Raw genomic sequence first — 18,476 nt, 5'->3', positions numbered from 1 at the left:
TCCTCAATTTGAGGAGCCTGCTCACCCGGATCTGTAAATCCTGGGAACGGATGCTGCTGAAAATAATCTCTATACTGGGGCAATACCCTCGCATCCACTACATCATCCATGTAATCCCACCTCAGGCGGTGTAACCCAATCAACTCCTGCATCACCAAAGCATATGACAACCGTGGAGACTATCCCTATCTCTCCTCATCTACGTACCGAGCATAAGCTGTGTACTCCTGTGAGATCCCCTGAGGCCGACCATACTGCCTCATCACTCAAGAAATGACGAATCGCTCCACAATAGTCTGTGACCTCCCGATCAGTGGGCGTGTAACAAAAAGGTCCCTATGGACTAGCTGCCAGTCATCCCATGGCTCCAAACCTCTGTATGATCTCCATACGACGGCTATCAGGTCATCGAGCTGCCGTCTCCAAAAATATGTCTTGCCCAGATGGGGCTGTGTAATGTATCCGGCATACCTATATATAATCGACTGCCCGAGCTCTCTACTGTCATCTACTATGGGCTGACAAACAAGAAGGTGCTCCCAAGCCCACACCTGCAAAATATATACACCGACAACCATGCTCCACCCATCTCTGTACATAATCTCATGCATCTCTCGATACATGTGGGCCAGTAAACACGAGCCCCAGGGGTCTCTATCAACCTCTCTAACATCCGACCCCATCCACACTGGAAGCCCTGCTGCCCTCTGTCTAGCATCAAAAAACAACCTATGAACCCTGCTAGAATGCATGCCAGAGGATAATCCTCACTGTACCTGCTCATAAGTATGTCCCAACTCATGGAATGAGTCAAAATGTCAGGATCACCGAAGACATGCCTCACTGCCTGTAATCTTGGAAGGTGCCCTGAATCATAATCCACCTTATCCCAAGCAAAAGGGATACAGAGGATCCTATATACATCCTCGGAAGTGATAGTCAACTCCCCATCGACAGATGAAGCATGTTATGCTTTGAATGAAACCGCTCTACCAATGTCATGAGCATCCCGTGGTTCACACGGATATCAGGTAATCTCAACAAATGAGTCAAGCCGCACAAGTCAATATGAGCCTGCTCAACCTCAAATAAATGTCACACTAATGCCATGGTAGGAGGATACATACATCTAAACAACACAGGAGGTAATCGAACCTGCAAAAACCCAACAATGACTCATCATAAAACATTCCAAATGAGCCTACAAGAGAAGTAAAACATCACGCAAATCCAACTAAGTCAAATGCAAAATCAAAATTTCACGTTTACACCTTCAAAAATGCTCACTGCCTCTCAAATGACAAAACACAGATAAGAAGCATCTCATACGAGCCAGGAATAGCTCTAGTACGATAAAACAACCTCAAACGACAAACTTTTAGACCTCGCATGACAAAATGGTCTTTTTTACAGACCTGCCGTACGACATGAGGGTGCACCCCGAACGACAAAACTAATGACCTTAAATGATGAAAGAAATTTTACCAGTTACTTGTACGAGAAAGGATCCTATCTCGCATGATAAACCATAACGCCTGACCCCAAACATGCGAAAAACTTGCAAAATGAACAAAAAAATTCAAAATTGAAAACATAAACAGGCTTAAGATCAATCACTTACCGTTGGCTCATAGTTTCAGGGTCGATTATGTTTTCTCTAGCGCTCGAATCGATGCTGATGAGTAGGGACCACCATTTTCTTCACAGAAGGTTTTTGAATTTTCAAACTTGGAGGGTTAAAATGAATTGAAAATGACACTTTTGTCCCATATATAGCCAAAAACCTAATTTTTCAACTTGCTCCGATGGACATGAAAATTGTACCCTTAGCTAATTTGACCATCCCGAGTCCATTTTCGGGATCGAAATCAAAAATTGAGATCATTTTGCTAGCCAATTTCAGAATTTGGACCACTTAGCGCTCTCTTCATCAAAAGCTTATTCTTTCTTCAAATTGTGCTCAATTTCAACGCTGAATATCAATTTCAATTCTACACAACTCTGTGCTTAATCTCATCAATCAACGCAAAAATTTCAAAAATTCCTCTGAATCAATTTGTGCCCTCGCTATCTTTCGATTTCGCTCCCGAGGGGGCATACTCGTGACCTTATGACCTCACATCTTCAAATGTTGAGAAAATTTTCAAATCTTCATCGAAAGTTGAGCAAAACATCTTTTTCAAACTAAAGAAAATCCAACAAGACCTCATCACTAGGGGCATTTCAACTTCATCGCTTTATATCAAGTTGAGATTTCTCGATCATCTGAATCGAATCAATCGCTAGGGGCATATCAGTTTCATCGCTCCAAATCAAGCTGATATTTGTCTTTATCTGAATCAATCTCTTAACGTTAATCAGTTTCATCGCTTTTCATCAAGCTGATTATTCGTTTAAACTCAATCAAGGGTTTAAAGAGTTTCTTTAATCACACTAAATCTAAGCAGGTGTTCAGTATTCGTTTCTTGATCAAGCTGAAAAGTTTATCTTCATCGTATCTTGATTAGTCAAGTTCAAGATCGATTTTATCATCACTCACTGTGTCTAGATCAATCAAGTTTTAGATCATTAAGTTCCGCTTCTTGATCAATCAAGTTCAAGTTCGGTATCTTTTGTTTTCTATCGTTCCTAGTTCAATCAAGTTCGGGATCAATATTGCTTTAATCAGACTTCATTCAACTTTGTCACTTCAAATCAAGCTAAACACCTCGCTTTTCATCTAGTTCGTGATCAATCAAGTTCAGAACTTGCATCTCCTAGACATCAACTATTCTTTGAACCAACGTGCTACTTGCACATTAATTCAAAGAGGGGCAAATGTAATGCCCTAAAAATGGTCATCTTAACCATGAGCCCCTAATCTCGACAACGTCACCAAGGTCCTAACCAAAGGCAATTAAATAAATCTGGAGCACACAATTAATTCTTTAATCATCAAATGTCACATGGCAAAATCAATCACTCAATATTAATTAAGTAAATCATTCCAATTAAATCATTTTAAACAATTATCTTATTTATTTTAATTGAATATCCTAGCATATTTAATTAAATAAATCAATTTGCCATTAAATCATCAAAAAGAGGAATTAATTTAAATTAAATAAATCAATTGAGCACAAATCTTCAAAAATGGAAATAAATCAAAAAAGGAATTAATTGACCAAAAATTGAGAAAAGAAATCAATTGGAAACAATCTTGAAAAATAAATTAAAAAATTGATGAATAATCTCAAAGAAAGCAATTAAAATAATTAAATCTCAAAATTGAATGAAATAGAGAATAAATCAGTTTTTTCTAATTTTAATCTTAATTTTAGTTCAACTTCCTTTAAAACTGATAAAAGCATCCAATCACATCAATTCACCTGGATTGTGCTTCCTCTTGGAAAATCTTGACCGCTCATCATCATTTGATCTCAACCGTTGGTTTCTTTCTGAATTTTCTATAAATTCAGCTCATCTCTCATTCAAAAGAGGCTGGAGAATGTATTGTTATTACACTGTTTTTGCTCTAGGTTCATTGCATACATATTTCATTAAATCATTTAAATCATTTAGCTTAATATTTCAAAAACCATGTTAGATTAATCTTGCATCCATATAGTTAACATCATGCTCATATAGATTAATTTTTCATTGAATGTAGACGTCTAAAACTGGTCAACGCTTGCGGAGTCGTATTTTAACATTGGCACATTGCCTTATTTTAGGTTTTTTGCGTCACATTAACATTTTTTCTATGTTGCGTACTTGGTCTTTATCATTTGCGAGCATCGAGTCCTTCTTCTGCATTCTTCATTTGTCTCGCTTTCAAATTTGGTCTTGTCGATAACAATCTTCAGTCATGATTTTGATCGATCTTATCCTATCGCATCAATGTGCGTGTTAATTTGTCATCATTTTGGACATTGTCAATCCTAATTAGGGTTTTTTCCTCTTTTCAATCTTGTCATCTTGCGATCGATTCGTCATCGATCCTTGTCCTTCGATCAAATTGTCATCAATCTTGTCGTCTTGTGATCGATTTGTCATCGATTGTTGTCATTTTCAATCTTGTCATTTTGTGATCAATTTGACATCGATCGTCATCCTTCTCAATCATGTTAATTTGGATCAATTTGTCATTGTTCCTTGTCAATTGGCACATTTATCAATCAAATCACTTAACAACATTGGTCCTTTGTCAGTCAAAATCATGATCAAATCGAATCGATATCAATTATCTTTTGTCAAGACCTAATTGTCGTCCTTGCTTTTTCTAGGGTTTCATGATTTATTCATTTAACCTTGTTTGTCATTTCTCCCTCTAGGTTAAATAGTTTATTTATCCTAAGTCTTCTTGTCACAATTAAATGTTTATTTAATTGGCTAACTAATTTCTCCTCTCTTTGTGAATTAATTAATGAATGAAAAATTATTAATTAATTTACCTAATTTTCCAATTTACTAATTTCTCCTAATTCCTAATTTTCTAATTTTCATCAATTTTCTAATTTCCTAATTTCTAATTCATCTAATTTCAATTTTCTCCTATATTTCTCCTAATTTCATGGGAATGACATAGCAAATTTGTCATAATTTGTCATAATTGACAATCAATCAATTTTGACATAGTAATTTGTCATAATTGACAATCAATCAATCGTGCATAGAAAGTGTCAATTTGTCATAATTTGTCATAATTGTCATTCTTGATTTGAAATTTCCTTTCAAATCTCTTCATTCTAATCTTGTCATTTCTCCAATTTATCTATAAATTGGATGAATTTATTCAATCAAAGCCCCTGATTGGATCAATCAACCACGCTTCTAGTATCCTCGCGCTATCAAAATCAATCTTGCTTCATGCTTTTGCACTTGTAGGTGAGATCCACACAAATCCGCTGTTTGGAGGAGAAAGAAGGACAATGGAGGTCAATTGGAAGAGACATTGGTGATGGATTTTTATGTATTTTGAATGTCTTATTTTCAATTCTTCTATTGAGTGTAATTAGGATTTATTTCATTGCAATTTGGCTTTGTGGTTAGCTAATATCTATTTGCTTTGATGTTTTCCCAAATTCCTGATCTACATTAATTGGTGAACCCGACGTGAACTAACCCCCTAACCATGCTTTTGAGTGCTTTTGAGTTGATTTGCAGGTGAAAAACCCAAGAAACAGGGTAATTCAGGGCTTTCTGGGCACTTCTGCGCATGTGTAGGAGAGTTTTGCGCCTATGTCAAGCAATTTGTGCCTGTGTCAAGGACTTCTACGCCTGTGTCAAAGGGATCTGCGCCTGTGTTACTGCATTCTGCGCCTGTGTTACTGCATTCTGCGCCTATGTGAGACATTCTGCACCTATGTAAGGCCAGAAATAGAGGTAAAAAGCAGTGTTTTTACTTGCAAATTACTTTGTTTTGCATTCTGTTTCTGCATTTTGGTTTTTCTTTGGTACTGATTCTTTATGCAGCACCTTGGCATTACGCATGGCAAAGACAAAAATGAAACTACTAACAAAGTTTATGCAGGTTCGCTAGTCAAAGACCAAACAAATCAAACTTTTAACTTGATGATTTTGCAGGTTGCCTTGTATTTCAACCAAACTTTTGTGTTTGTGGTTCATAATTAGGCACCTAGTATGATTGCTAAGTAGGATGGAATGAACGTGTGTTTGCTTTGATTGTTGAGTTTGACATTGGAGTAGGAGAATATGCTCTCATCCTTCTTAGGGTGATCAGAAATCCAGATCTTTGATACCATTCTCATGGCTCGGATTGTTTGTTACCTTTAGAGGGCCTGCCTTCTCGATCATTTGCTTTCTTTTGCAAGCAAGTGACAATCGTGAGAAGGGAATGACCCAAAGTGAGCACAACCAGAGTACCCTAGCATTCTAACTCACTATAAATAAATACCTAATGGGCAAAAGCTTTGAAGGAAGGGTTATGTGGGAATTGTAGTTACTTGGGAAGTGATGACCCTTGAACTCTTTCTCATATCAACATCTAAGTAGGGCCTCATGGTCTAAATCATGCTTGCACCACTACATTTGTTTGGTATCTTGGTGGGCTTAATGTCTCAATCACGCTTGCGTGACACCAAGGAGTAATGCTTTGCATAAATCCTTACTAAACACCTTGTATTTAGAGGCCAAAAATCCTTCTAGTTGCTTGAGAAGGACAAGTTTAGATACTTGGAAGAGATACTAAGTTCGCCATGGGGAGATTTCCATGGGGACTGATGCTTGGCTGCCCTGAGAAGTGAGTGCCATGGAGGGGAACACGTGGGGTCAAGCATCTATGTATTCTCCTTGAATCTCATAACGAGTCTACCTCTCAAGTACCTATTTCCCTTGCCATCCCTAAGAAATGTGTGAATGAGCATGATTGTCTTGAGTCCAAGTTAGAATATCTTGTCTTCTTTACTTGTCAAAAGTTGAGTTGTGTCTCATTTCAAAACCAAGACAAATTGATTCAAAACAAGGTTAAACACAAGAATATTTCATTCAACAAAGTTCAAACACCTTCAAACATGGTTGTCAAACATTTTTCAAAATCGTGTCTCAACATTCATGTCACTTAGATTTAGGTTCATCCTAGGTTTACATTTTGCAAAGTCATTGTCAAGTACCAAGGTTAGGTTTTCACCTAAGTCACACTCCTTTCGCATATCAATAAAAGTCATCCATTTGCATGTGTCCTCTTGCATTAGAGTAATACCATTTCATAATTCAACCTTAGGTTTTGCCTTAGGTTGACATTGTCATACATTTGCATGTGCATACCCTAGGTCCCTTCATTAAGCTTAAGTCATTATCATATCATATTAGAGTCATTTGCATAGCAATTGTCCCTTTGCATATAGTCTCAAAACTAGGTTTTGTCATACTTAAGTAATCCAAATCTGTGAATAAACCCTAAGTCATTGTTAGGAAGTCTAGACCTTATCAAACTTTTGTCTTTTGTCATCAATGTCATTTCATCAAACCTAGCTTAGTATCCAAGCATATAGGGGAGACATTGTCATTTTGTCCTTTTGTCACTTGGTCCTTTTGTCCTTTGAGTTCTAGACATCATTTCAATTTCCTAAGGGTCTCTTTTAGATTTGCATTCCAAAAAGTTTGTAAAAATCTTGAAAAACAAACAAAAACATAGGTTGCATTCTTGCCATAGATTGCATTTTCATCTATCTGGTTTGCATTTAGTTGCATATCATACATTATCCTTGAAAAATTCCAAGAATATTGCATTTGCATAGTGACATGCCTGTTGTGACAAGGTCAAAATCTAAAAAGATGGGCGAACCAACATATCAACCCATTGACAACATATCAAATTCACAGTTTCAAACTAGTCAAACAGTACAAATTGAAGGTTCATCAAACACATCATTACCACCATATGGAATGGTTCAACTTGGACCACCTCCATTATATGAACCAGTGTTTGTACGCATGAAACCAGGACATGGGAGTGTTCCACCAACACCAAGGGGAAATGCACCTTTTGATTGGAATCAACTGAACCTGCAACATGATATTCAAACTCAAACATTATATGAGGAACAAACTCTTTCACAAGGATTTGGTTCAGATCAAGGCATTCAACAAGAAATAAATCCAAATATTTTACCAGATTCTTCATCAGATTCTAATGCCTGTGATGATGTTGATATGTTCCTTCAAGATCCAAAGTTGATGAAAAAGATGGATACATTCTTGAACAAGGTCTTCAAGATGTTCCCACAAAAATATCTTTACATGATGAGTAATGTGACCTCCTCAAGTGAGCAAATCAATGTGCAAAAACAACAAGGTGGTGAGTTGTTAAGTTTCTCTCCACATTCAAATTAAGAACATGTGCAACAAGAAACTCAACCTACCTTGATGAGTAAACATGCCTCGAAGGCATTGACAGTGACTATTCCTCAAAAGTCACCATTTGAGACAATAAATAATCCATTATTTAACACAACACCTGTAACACAAGATCAAACGAGGACCACACAAATATTGACAGCTATCCCTCAACAAGAAGTGGTTCCTCACATGCATAAAATTGGATCAAAATCTAAGATGCAAGAAAGCTTCACGACTAGAATGTCTGATCTCACCAATGTCCAAAACAATTCTACAATGCAACAAAGTTCCTATGTCCCATTAAGCTCAATATATTTGCCAAACACTCAAGTACCTGTTATGCAGACTATTATGATAGATCCTTCGATAATGGCGACACAAAGAGCTACAGATAGTGGTTTGCACCAACAACAAATGTTGCAACAATTGAGTAATACACAAAAGGTACAATTGAATGTGCAAACAAACAATGTACAACAACAACAATGCTGCATTCGACAACAAGTTGCAGCGCCCTCTGCACCATTACAAGTTAATGCAAACTTGCAACCATCACAATGGATTGGACAAACAACATAGCAAGTCTATGCAAGTGCCATACCCCATCTTAAGGAGAAACAACAAAAACCACCCAAACAAAGTTTTTTGCAAATGATGGGATTTACACCGCGACAACAACAATTGGAACAAAGTTAGCAAATTCTGATTCGTCAGCATCAACAACAACATGTGCCTCAATACGTGCCAAGACAAACAAGCTATTATACTTCACAACCGCAATTGACGCCTGTGAAATATCAACAACACCCTCAATTGCAATATCAACCTAGGCTACAAACGATGATTCCACCACAAGAAGCACAACAACAAGGTCAATATCAAGGCATGGCACAACCACAACAATAAGAGGTGTACGAAAAACATTATATGCTGGAGACACCAAAGATGACAATTTCAGAGCATCAACAACCGATCGGAAACACGATGTATCGACAAAGAGTACCCACCAGGATTAATGATGGACCTCCAAAATCTGATACAATTGCGCAATAGCTTGAGAAGTTGCAACGACAAGTCGACACATTAGAAACCAAAGGAACAAAGAAGTTGTACACAGATCAAGATTTATGTCCTAATCCCTTTGACAAGAGCTTATACATGCCTCCCTTCCCTAAGCATTTTGGGGCACCTAATTTTGAGAAATATAAAGGGAATGGCAATCCAAAAGATCACATTCGAGCATTTTTCACGGCATGTACTGAAGTGAGTTATGAGGAAACATATTTGATGCGCTTATTTGCACGAAGTCTCACGGGACAAGCCATGGATTGGTATTCGCATCTGCCAGGAAATATAAAGACTTGGTCGGAATTGGCTCAAAAGTTTATATCTCACTTCGCATTCAACATTGACAGTGACGTGACCATGTCAGATTTATGCAACACCAAGCAAAAGCAAGGTGAACCATTAGTGACTTTCTTGCAACGATGACGAAGCTTGTATAGTCGTTCTTCCCTAGATATACCGAAAGAACAACAAGTGAACTTGTTTATCCAAAATTTGGTCACAGAAATGATGTATGAACTCAAATTGAAAAGTCCCAGTACTATTGAGAATCTCATTAAGAAAGGGATGAACATTGAAACTGCCCTTGTAGCTAAAGGAATCATTAAGCTCAACAAGGACAGTGATAACACAAACAACTCAAGGGACATAAATAGATTTTGGTACAAGAATGTCACTAATGATGGAGTTGTTGACACAAGAGTGGTGAATGCAAATCAACCCCCATTCACAATCAAGAAATTGAGTGCTCCTAATATGTCAACTATGGAACAAAATTAAACACCAGCGAGCAATGTTACTCAACAACTGCAATACCAACAACATCCTCAACAATATAATCAACAACAAGGTCAGCAACAAAACCAGCAACGAAGACCTTTCCGATCAAGGGATGGGCCTCCTCAACAATTTACGCCATTGGGAGAGCCTATTGAGTTAGTGATGAAACAATTAATACAAGCAAAATTTATCAAGTTACTAGATATCAAGGCAGAACCATTGGTAAAGCTGCATTGGTGGAATGATAATGCATATTGTGAATACCATTGGTCAAAAGGACATAAAACTGCATCATGTTTTCAATTGAAACATATGATTCAAGACTTGTTAGAGCAAGGAGTAATTGAGGTAGATCCGCCCAACGTGACCTCTAACACTGATCACACAATTTTCAAAACTCCTTTGCTTGATCATGACAAGGGTAAAGCGTCTTCTTCAAACTCTACCCAAACAACAAATTATGCAAATACTGGTTATAACAATGTCATCAATTGTTTTCAAGCGTCAAATGAGTATGTTTCCACCCTAAGAATAAAGGGACAAGATCCTTCTTGTGCAGTCACCACTCGTCGATCCAAAATAGTCCTAAAAGGAGCTCCTGCAGTTCCTCCCAAACCAACTCCTGCAAGTCAATATAATCTCTTGGATCATCTGGGAAAGACACCTGCACAAATATCGATCGTTGAGTTGTTGAAAATGTCCCCTATGCATCGCGCAGTCCTAGATAAAGCTTTAATTGAGTCCATTGTCCCGACAGACATTGATGTTGACCAGTTTCAAGCCTGAATAGGACATCTAGCTGTTTCCCAACACATTGCATTTTTTGATAACGATATTTCACCTGATAAGCTCCCTCATAATGATCCTTTACATCTTGAAGTCTTTGTTCATAATTGCAAAATCTGACGAGTCTTGATAGATGGCGGAGTAGGACTTAACATCTGCACCTTGAGAGTGGTCATTGGTCTTGGTTATATAGAAAATGATATTGATTCTTCTAGAAGAATAACAATCAAAGCATATGATGATGCTGAGTGCCCATCTAAAGGGATAATTACATTGCCTATCAGAGTTGGTCCAGTAATAGAAAACACTTTCTTGTAGGTCCTAGACCTTGATCTCCCTTACAATATGATTCTTGGTTGTCCGTGGATCCATGCAATGAAAGTAGTTCCATCCACTTATCATCAATGTTTAAAATATCCTTACAATGGAACTGAGATAACAATTTCAGGAGATCCTAATCCATTTCAATTTTGTGCTACTCTAAAGGACTCCCTGCAGCAGCAAGTCCCAGTCAATAGAGAGGCCAAATCACATAGTTATGTGGATCCTAATGAATTGTTAGAAGCTGTCAAAGGCAAACTGAAGATACAGGACCAAGGATGCGGAGAGTATTCAATGGCTCAAACATTCCTCATTGGGAATTTACCAATATCTCCAAAATCACATGGCAAACCACATTTGTTGCAAAAGGAACCTAAGATAGTCATTCAATATCTGCCCCCCACTACATTTACAAGATGGGGTGAACTTGACAAAGAAACCTTGGATGATGATGTCATAGATTGGCTTTATAAGGATCTGACTGAGACCCCACCTGTCAGGTTGCCGGTGGAATGGTACGGCAAAGGATTTACTATGCTACAGAAGAAATATATGACGGCTACAGTGGCTTAGGCCCTGACAAGAAAGGACGGCTAGAACCTATTATACCCAAGATGCGACCTCCAACTTTAGGGTTAGGTTTTGTACCATTGCGAATTGGACCCTTGTCTACCAAAGTGACCACGTGTGGAAAGGGGCATGACTCTGATGATGAAACAACACCTGAGGATACCCGACCTGAAACTGATTCCAATGAATGGGAGTGGAGTTCTTTTTCTTCTAGCTCCTATGCCCTTGACAATGTTTTCCTTGACCCTGATGATTTGCCTATGGAAGACAAACATGAAATAACTCCCTTTCCCAAAACATGTCCTAATGCCTGGATAGAGTCATTATGGGACCCAAGCTCCGAATCAAATACAAGCAGTTCAGACAGTGATACCACGAATGTTTACATCTTTACCATCTCAGTCCTCTCTCTCCTTAAACCCAATGATGACATGCCCCTCATTTATCCTCAGCTTATCCAACATGACCAACAAGAACCACTCACATTGGACTATTTTCAAAATGACGAAGCAATTGCAAAATTCCTAGGACTACGAGAAGGCATACCACAAGGAGATCATAAGGCAGGATTTGCTATTGATCTGGATTCCACAACATATTTTGGGGAGTCAACTCCATCTTCCAGTCATCAAAATGAAAAAAGAAAAGAAAAAGTAAAAAATCAAAAGAATAGGTCTTTGAGTGAAAACCGTAAGGCACTCTCTGATCATACAAAAGTAAAAATAAAAGACGTACCTGCGGGTGAAAACCTCTCTGAGGTGCCCAAAGGTGGAAGAGTGGACATACCCCTATCAAGTCAGGATAAATCAACATTGCTTGTGGAAATGACCGAGGAAATCAATTTGGGTACACCTGACAACCCTAAGGTCATTCATTTCGCTGCTTCTTTATCAAAATAGGAAAAGATAGATTTTGTCAATTTCTTTCTTGAGAAAAAGATCAGTTTTGCATGGTCCTATGCAGATATGCCTGGCCTTGATCCAGAATTAGTCCTTCATCACTTGCCATTAAAAGCAGATGCCAAGCCTATCAAATAGAAACTCAAAAAGATGCATCCCCAGGTGGCTCTTTTGGTCAAGGTAGAACTGAAAAAATTACTAGATGTGGGCTTTATTAGACCCATTGATTATGCAGACTGGATTTCAAATTTGGTACCAGTTAGCAAGGTAACTGGGGGCATCAGAATCTGTATGGATTTTAGGGATCTCAATAAAGCATTCCCTAAAGATGATTTTCCACTGCCAAATATAGACATCATAGTTGACATGACTGCTGGATATGAGATGCTCTCATTAATGGATGGTTTCTCCAGGTATAACCAAATTCGCATTGCTCCTAAAGATCAACATAAGACTGCATTCACCTATGCTTAGGGTACCTACTGTTGGAATGTGATGCCCTTTGGTCTTAAAAATGCTGGCGCAACATATCAAAGAGCGATGACGACAATTTTCCATGATTTCATGCATACTTTGATGGAAGACTATGTTGATGACTTATTATGCAAATCTGTCACAAGAGATAGTCATCTAGCCATCCTGGGCCCAATCTTTGACCGAATGGAGACCTACAAGCTCAGACTCAATCCAAAGAAGTGTGTCTTTGGTGTCATAGCTGGCAAATTACTAGGGTACATTGTTTCTCACAGAGGCATTGAAGTCGACCCTGCCAAGGTTAAAGCAATTCCAATCTCTGGCAATTAAGAAGTCTGCAAGGAAAGCTACAGTCAATCCGCCACTTTATAGCTCAATTGGCAGACAAATGCCATCCATTCCAGCATTTATTGCATAAAGGAGTCACTTTTAAATGGACTGAGCAATGCCAATCAACATTTCAAGCTCTTAAGGACTATTTGCTGTCGCCACCTATTCTAATGCCTCCTATAGAAGGAAAGCCAATTATATTGTATATTTCTGCAACTGAAACGACACTAGGAGTTCTTTTGGCCCAACAAGATGAGAATGACAAAGAGTGAGCTATTTATTATATCAGCGGACATTAGTGGGCTATGAGTTGAATTATTCAACTATTGAACGGGCATGTTTAGCAGTAGTCTTTGCAATGCAGAAGCTTCGACACTATATGTTAAGTCATCAGACATTGCTAGTTGCAAAAATTGATCCCTTGAAATACTTGCTTAGTAGGGCAGCTTTGACAGGTCACCTAGCAAAGTGGGTGATGATCCTCAGTGAGTTTGATATTGAGTACATGGAGTGAAAGGCAATAAAAGGACAAGTCATAGCAGATCAACTTGCAGAGGCTCCTATTTATAATGATCATCCCATGTTGACCAATTTTCTGGATGAATCAGTCTTTGCTCTTACATCTTCTAATGAATGGAAGTTATACTTTGATGGATCCCATACCAAATTCAGGTCCAGAGCAGGTATATTGTTTGTCACCCCTCAAGGTGATGCTATTCCAAAATCCTACAGAATAAATTTCCATTGTACCAATAACATTGCAGAATATGAAGCTCTCATCACAGGACTCTGAGTAGCGGTCCACTGGAACATCACACATTTACAAGTCTATGGAGATTCTCAGTTAGTCATCTGTCAAGTGAATGATGACTATGAAACAAAAGATGAAAATCTTATTCCCTACAAGCATATGGTAGATTTCTTCAAGACAAAATTCACGGCTATCCATTTTAGTCAAGTTCCAAGAATTCAAAACAAGTCGGCAGATGCGATGGCTAGGATTGTTTCCATGTTGAATATGCCCCACAATATGGACAAATGTGAATTTTTGGTCGAACAGTTGCTTGTCCCTTCTCTTGAAATTCCGACAATAGATGTGATGTGTGTTCTTGTTGGCCCTAACTCCCCATGGTACAATGACGTCTATCAATATTTGAAATCCCAAACCTTACCAGCTAACCTTTCCACTAATCAACACCGAGCCTTCATCCGATAGACAGCCAAATATGTCATCATTGCTGATACTCTTTACCGTCGTTCCTTTGACCATACCCTCCTCAGGTGTTTGGATTCTGACGAAGCACAAATGGCTTTACACGAGGTTCACGATGGTATATGTGGGGGCCATTTTAATGGTCTGAGCTTAGCCAAAAAGTTGATTCGTGCTGGGTATTATTGGCCCACTCTGGAGAAGGATGTTCATGATTTTGTTAAGAAGTGCTACAAATGCCAGATCCATGGAAATTACATTCATGCACCAGCCCAAGAGCTTCATTCTATCATATCTTTGTGGCCCTTTTCTGAATGGGGATTGGATCTTATTGGCAAGATTCACCCGACATCTACAAATGGACACAAGTTCATCATTACAACCACATAGTATTTTACAAAGTGGATCGAGGCTATCCCCATGACCTATATCACTGGTGTGCAAATTTCAAAATTCCTGCTGAATTATATCATATGCCGATATGGGGTTCCCCTTGCCATAGTCACAGATAATGGCCATCCCTTCAAGAATAAAGATGTCAAGGAACTCTGCGAAAAGTTTCATATCCAACACCGTTTCTCCAGTCCATACTATCCATAGGATAATGGTCAAGCCAAAGCATCAAATAAAACCATTATCAAGATCCTGAAAAAGGTTGTCAATAACGCTGGTCAAGATTGGCATGTACAGTTGAATCCAACACAATGGGCTTATCGCACTTCTATCCGCACACCTACTAGTGCAACACCTTATTCCTTGGTGTATGGTGCGGAAGCCATTTTACCCTTGGAAGTGGATATTCCTTCTTTGTGTGTTTCCTTGCAACATCTAATTGATGATGAAATGCACAGAGTCTCTCAGTTGCATCAACTTGAGATGTTAGATGAGAAGCGTCAGACAGCCCTGACACATTTGCAAGCATATCAAAACCGTCTCTGTCGCTCTTATAATAAGAAGGTCAAAGGGTGACACTTCAAAGTGGGAGATCTGGTTTTAAAGGCAAACCCCAAGAATGCACAATCTACTGATGTCATCAAAGGCAAGTTTGAACCTAATTGGGTTGGGCCTTTCATAGTGATTGCAGCCTATGGCTCGGGGGCATATCAGCTTGCCACCCTAGAAGGTGAACCTTTGTCAGATCTTGTAAATAGCGCGCACCTTAACAAGTACTGGGCATAATTTTCTATCAACACTTCTTCAAGTATGATCCTAAAAAAATACAAAAAAAATAAAAAAGCTAAAAAAAAAAATACAAAAAAAGTGAAAAAAGTGAAAAACAAGGAAAAAGAACAAAAAAGTAAAGAAAAATGATTCGCCCTCTAGTGAAAACCTGGAAAATAGGCGCTTTGGACAAGTACCATGGTGAAAACCTGGTAAACAGGAGCCATGTGTAAAAATATCATTGCTCTGTCATCTTTCATGACCTCTAGCTATGCTTTCCCTCTGCAGGTTTATCATGTCTATCCTTGTCCTGACCCAATGTTCTGTTCCAGGCCTGTGATTGGTCAACATCATTGTCTTGCATACTCTGGTTTCTTGTGCATATGTTTCGGTCCTGGTCTCTATATATGTCTTTCTGATGTGCATTGGGTGTGTTCCCCTTGTCATGATCAATCACTGGAACTTTCGAATCAAATAATGTCCTGAAATAATCCAAAAAAATTGAAAAATGTCTTGAAAAAAATCATAAAAATTAAAAAATGTCTTGAAATAATCCAAAAAAATTGAAAAATGTCCTGAAAATAATCATAAAAATCAAATAATGTCCTGAAATAATCCAAAAAAAATAAAAATTGAATAATGTCCTGAAAAAATCCAAAAAAATAAAAAACTGTCCTGAAATAAATCCCTAAAAAGTCAAATAAAGTCCTGAAAAAATGAACACAAAAAAAAAACATTATAAAACTCGAAAAACAAAACAAAAATATCCCCCTTGTGCATAGACAAATCGCTGAGCATACATCCAACGACAATCGATCAAACATTGGTGTAGACAACAAACACTGCACTTTACTGCAAATCACACATTAACAGATGAACTTTTTCAATCAAACCAGACATTCAAATTGATCAAAATTGTCATATCAATCAACCACAAAATTATTTGTCCTTGTCACTACTATCATGGGTCTTATACAGGGTGTGGTATACTTGAAACCAGACTGTGTCTTGTCTTAGACAGGGTACCGCATGTCCTGAAACCAGACAACATGATCGTCCTATCAACACTTTCAACTTTTGACAATGAAGATCAAGATGTTTGTTTGACTTGTTGGAATTAGCGAGTCTTATCATTTATTGATTTACTTTGATCATGTTCCTATGTTGCTCGATGATGTCACTGAGTGATTTAGAGTGACCGGGATGGTTCATGGTCCCTTTCTTTTTTGTTGTGATTGCTATTTGTGGATTGTTTGTCACAAACTGGGGCAACTATATCATTGGGTGTTTGTGATAAGTACGTTCACTTTGTGAACACCGCACACACCTCGACCCTTGATGTATGCACCCTAGGATGCTTCACTCATTCCTTGTGTGTGATGTGTCTATCTTTTGCAAAAAGGGTTGCGTTTCAGCTCTGGCCTTCAATGCCATGATGCTCTGCATCCGTTTTGCTACATTAAGTAAAGGTTCTCACCTACAAAGTGCATTATTGAAAGCAAGTTTTTCTTCATCTCTAACTATCCTCTACCTCATTTCTTCTTACTAACATTTCTTTCATCAGTTCGGATAGTCAGTTTGGTCTAGTGCTCCGATTTCCCCAAACACATATGCTGCATCCTGCATTCATTGGTTAGTACATTTGCATTATATCAAGCATCACATCAAGCATTTTATCCATTTCATATTATAAATGCATCAAAAGCACAAAAAAAATATATCCATACATGTTCCACAATGGTACATCAATAGTACATACGCCATCCATACATGGAAAAAAACTATAAGTCATAACACATTGCATCCCATCATATCGATGCATATCATATCATATATCAAAATAATATCAGAGTACAAAATTGGACTGTTTGTCCTAAGTATGGCCTGCAGGCTGACTACAAAATGTCAAACTACATATGTCTCTGTTGTAAGGAGTACGTGCCTCTGTCACTAGGTGCTCCCTCTGTCCTCCTCATCTCTGCCATGTCTCAAGGATGATGTCCCTCCTGTCCCTGGTCCTGGCTATGGTGGTCTCATAGGTCCACTCACCCCCATGCTACTCACTGACCTCCGAGAGCGTGCCCTTCTCTCTGTCCTCGATCGTGCCCGATATGACGCTGCTCTCTGCTCTGGTGGAACTGCACTCTCATATAGTGTCCTCCAATGGTGTATCTCCTCTCTAGTCTCTACCAACATCTATGCCATCTCACATGCACTGGCATCCCTAATCAACCCAATATACTCAGTGACTCTATGTTCTTCTCGTTGTGCCTAGGCTATTGTTGTATCTCGAGCCGATGTAAGTCTAGCTATCTCCGCTCTGAACTGATCCTGCTCTATCCTCAAGATGGCATTTTGTCTCTCTAATATCATAATATGATCATGCTGACTCGCTATGGTAGCCCTGCACATCTCCATCTCCTCTATCCTAGCTGTCTCCGGCTCTATGGGTATATCCTGCAATGACTCCTGATCGGCTGAATCTGGCTCATAATCGTCATCCCCCTCATCATCTCTGTCCTCTTTATCCCCCTCATCCTCATCACCCCCCTCATCCTCCTCATCCTCATCCTCTCCTTCCTCCTCTCCTACGAGTGGGAAGTCCTCTTATCTCCTCGGTACCGGAATATCAGGATCTGTCAATGGCATTGGCTGTCATCGTGCAAACCATCGCTCATACTCCTCTATCGTCTCGGCGTCTACCACATCTGATCTCCAATCCCACTGTCTCTGTTGTAGCTGTGTGAAGTTTGCATATGCTATGTGTGGCTGAATCATCCTCCCCCACTGACTAGTCTCTCTGTGAGATCGGGCAAAGTGTGCAGTCCCTCTAGGTACATCCTACCTCTCTCCAAACTGTCATCTAACTCTCTCTGGCAAGTACATCTCAATCACTCTTTGGTGATTCACTAGTCGCCCAATCAGGTATCTCTCCTATCTATAATACGATAGCTCATCACTATCATCTGACCATCAAGGGCAATCAAGATATGGCCTCCATGTGAACTCTCTCAATCTGTCTAGCTCATGTCGCCAATATA

Source organism: Cryptomeria japonica, chromosome 10 (genome assembly GCF_030272615.1).
Source record: "Cryptomeria japonica chromosome 10, Sugi_1.0, whole genome shotgun sequence".
NCBI lineage: Eukaryota > Viridiplantae > Streptophyta > Pinopsida > Cupressales > Cupressaceae > Cryptomeria > Cryptomeria japonica.
The sequence above is the reverse complement of the archived record's forward strand: the minus strand, read 5'-3'. Positions refer to the sequence as shown.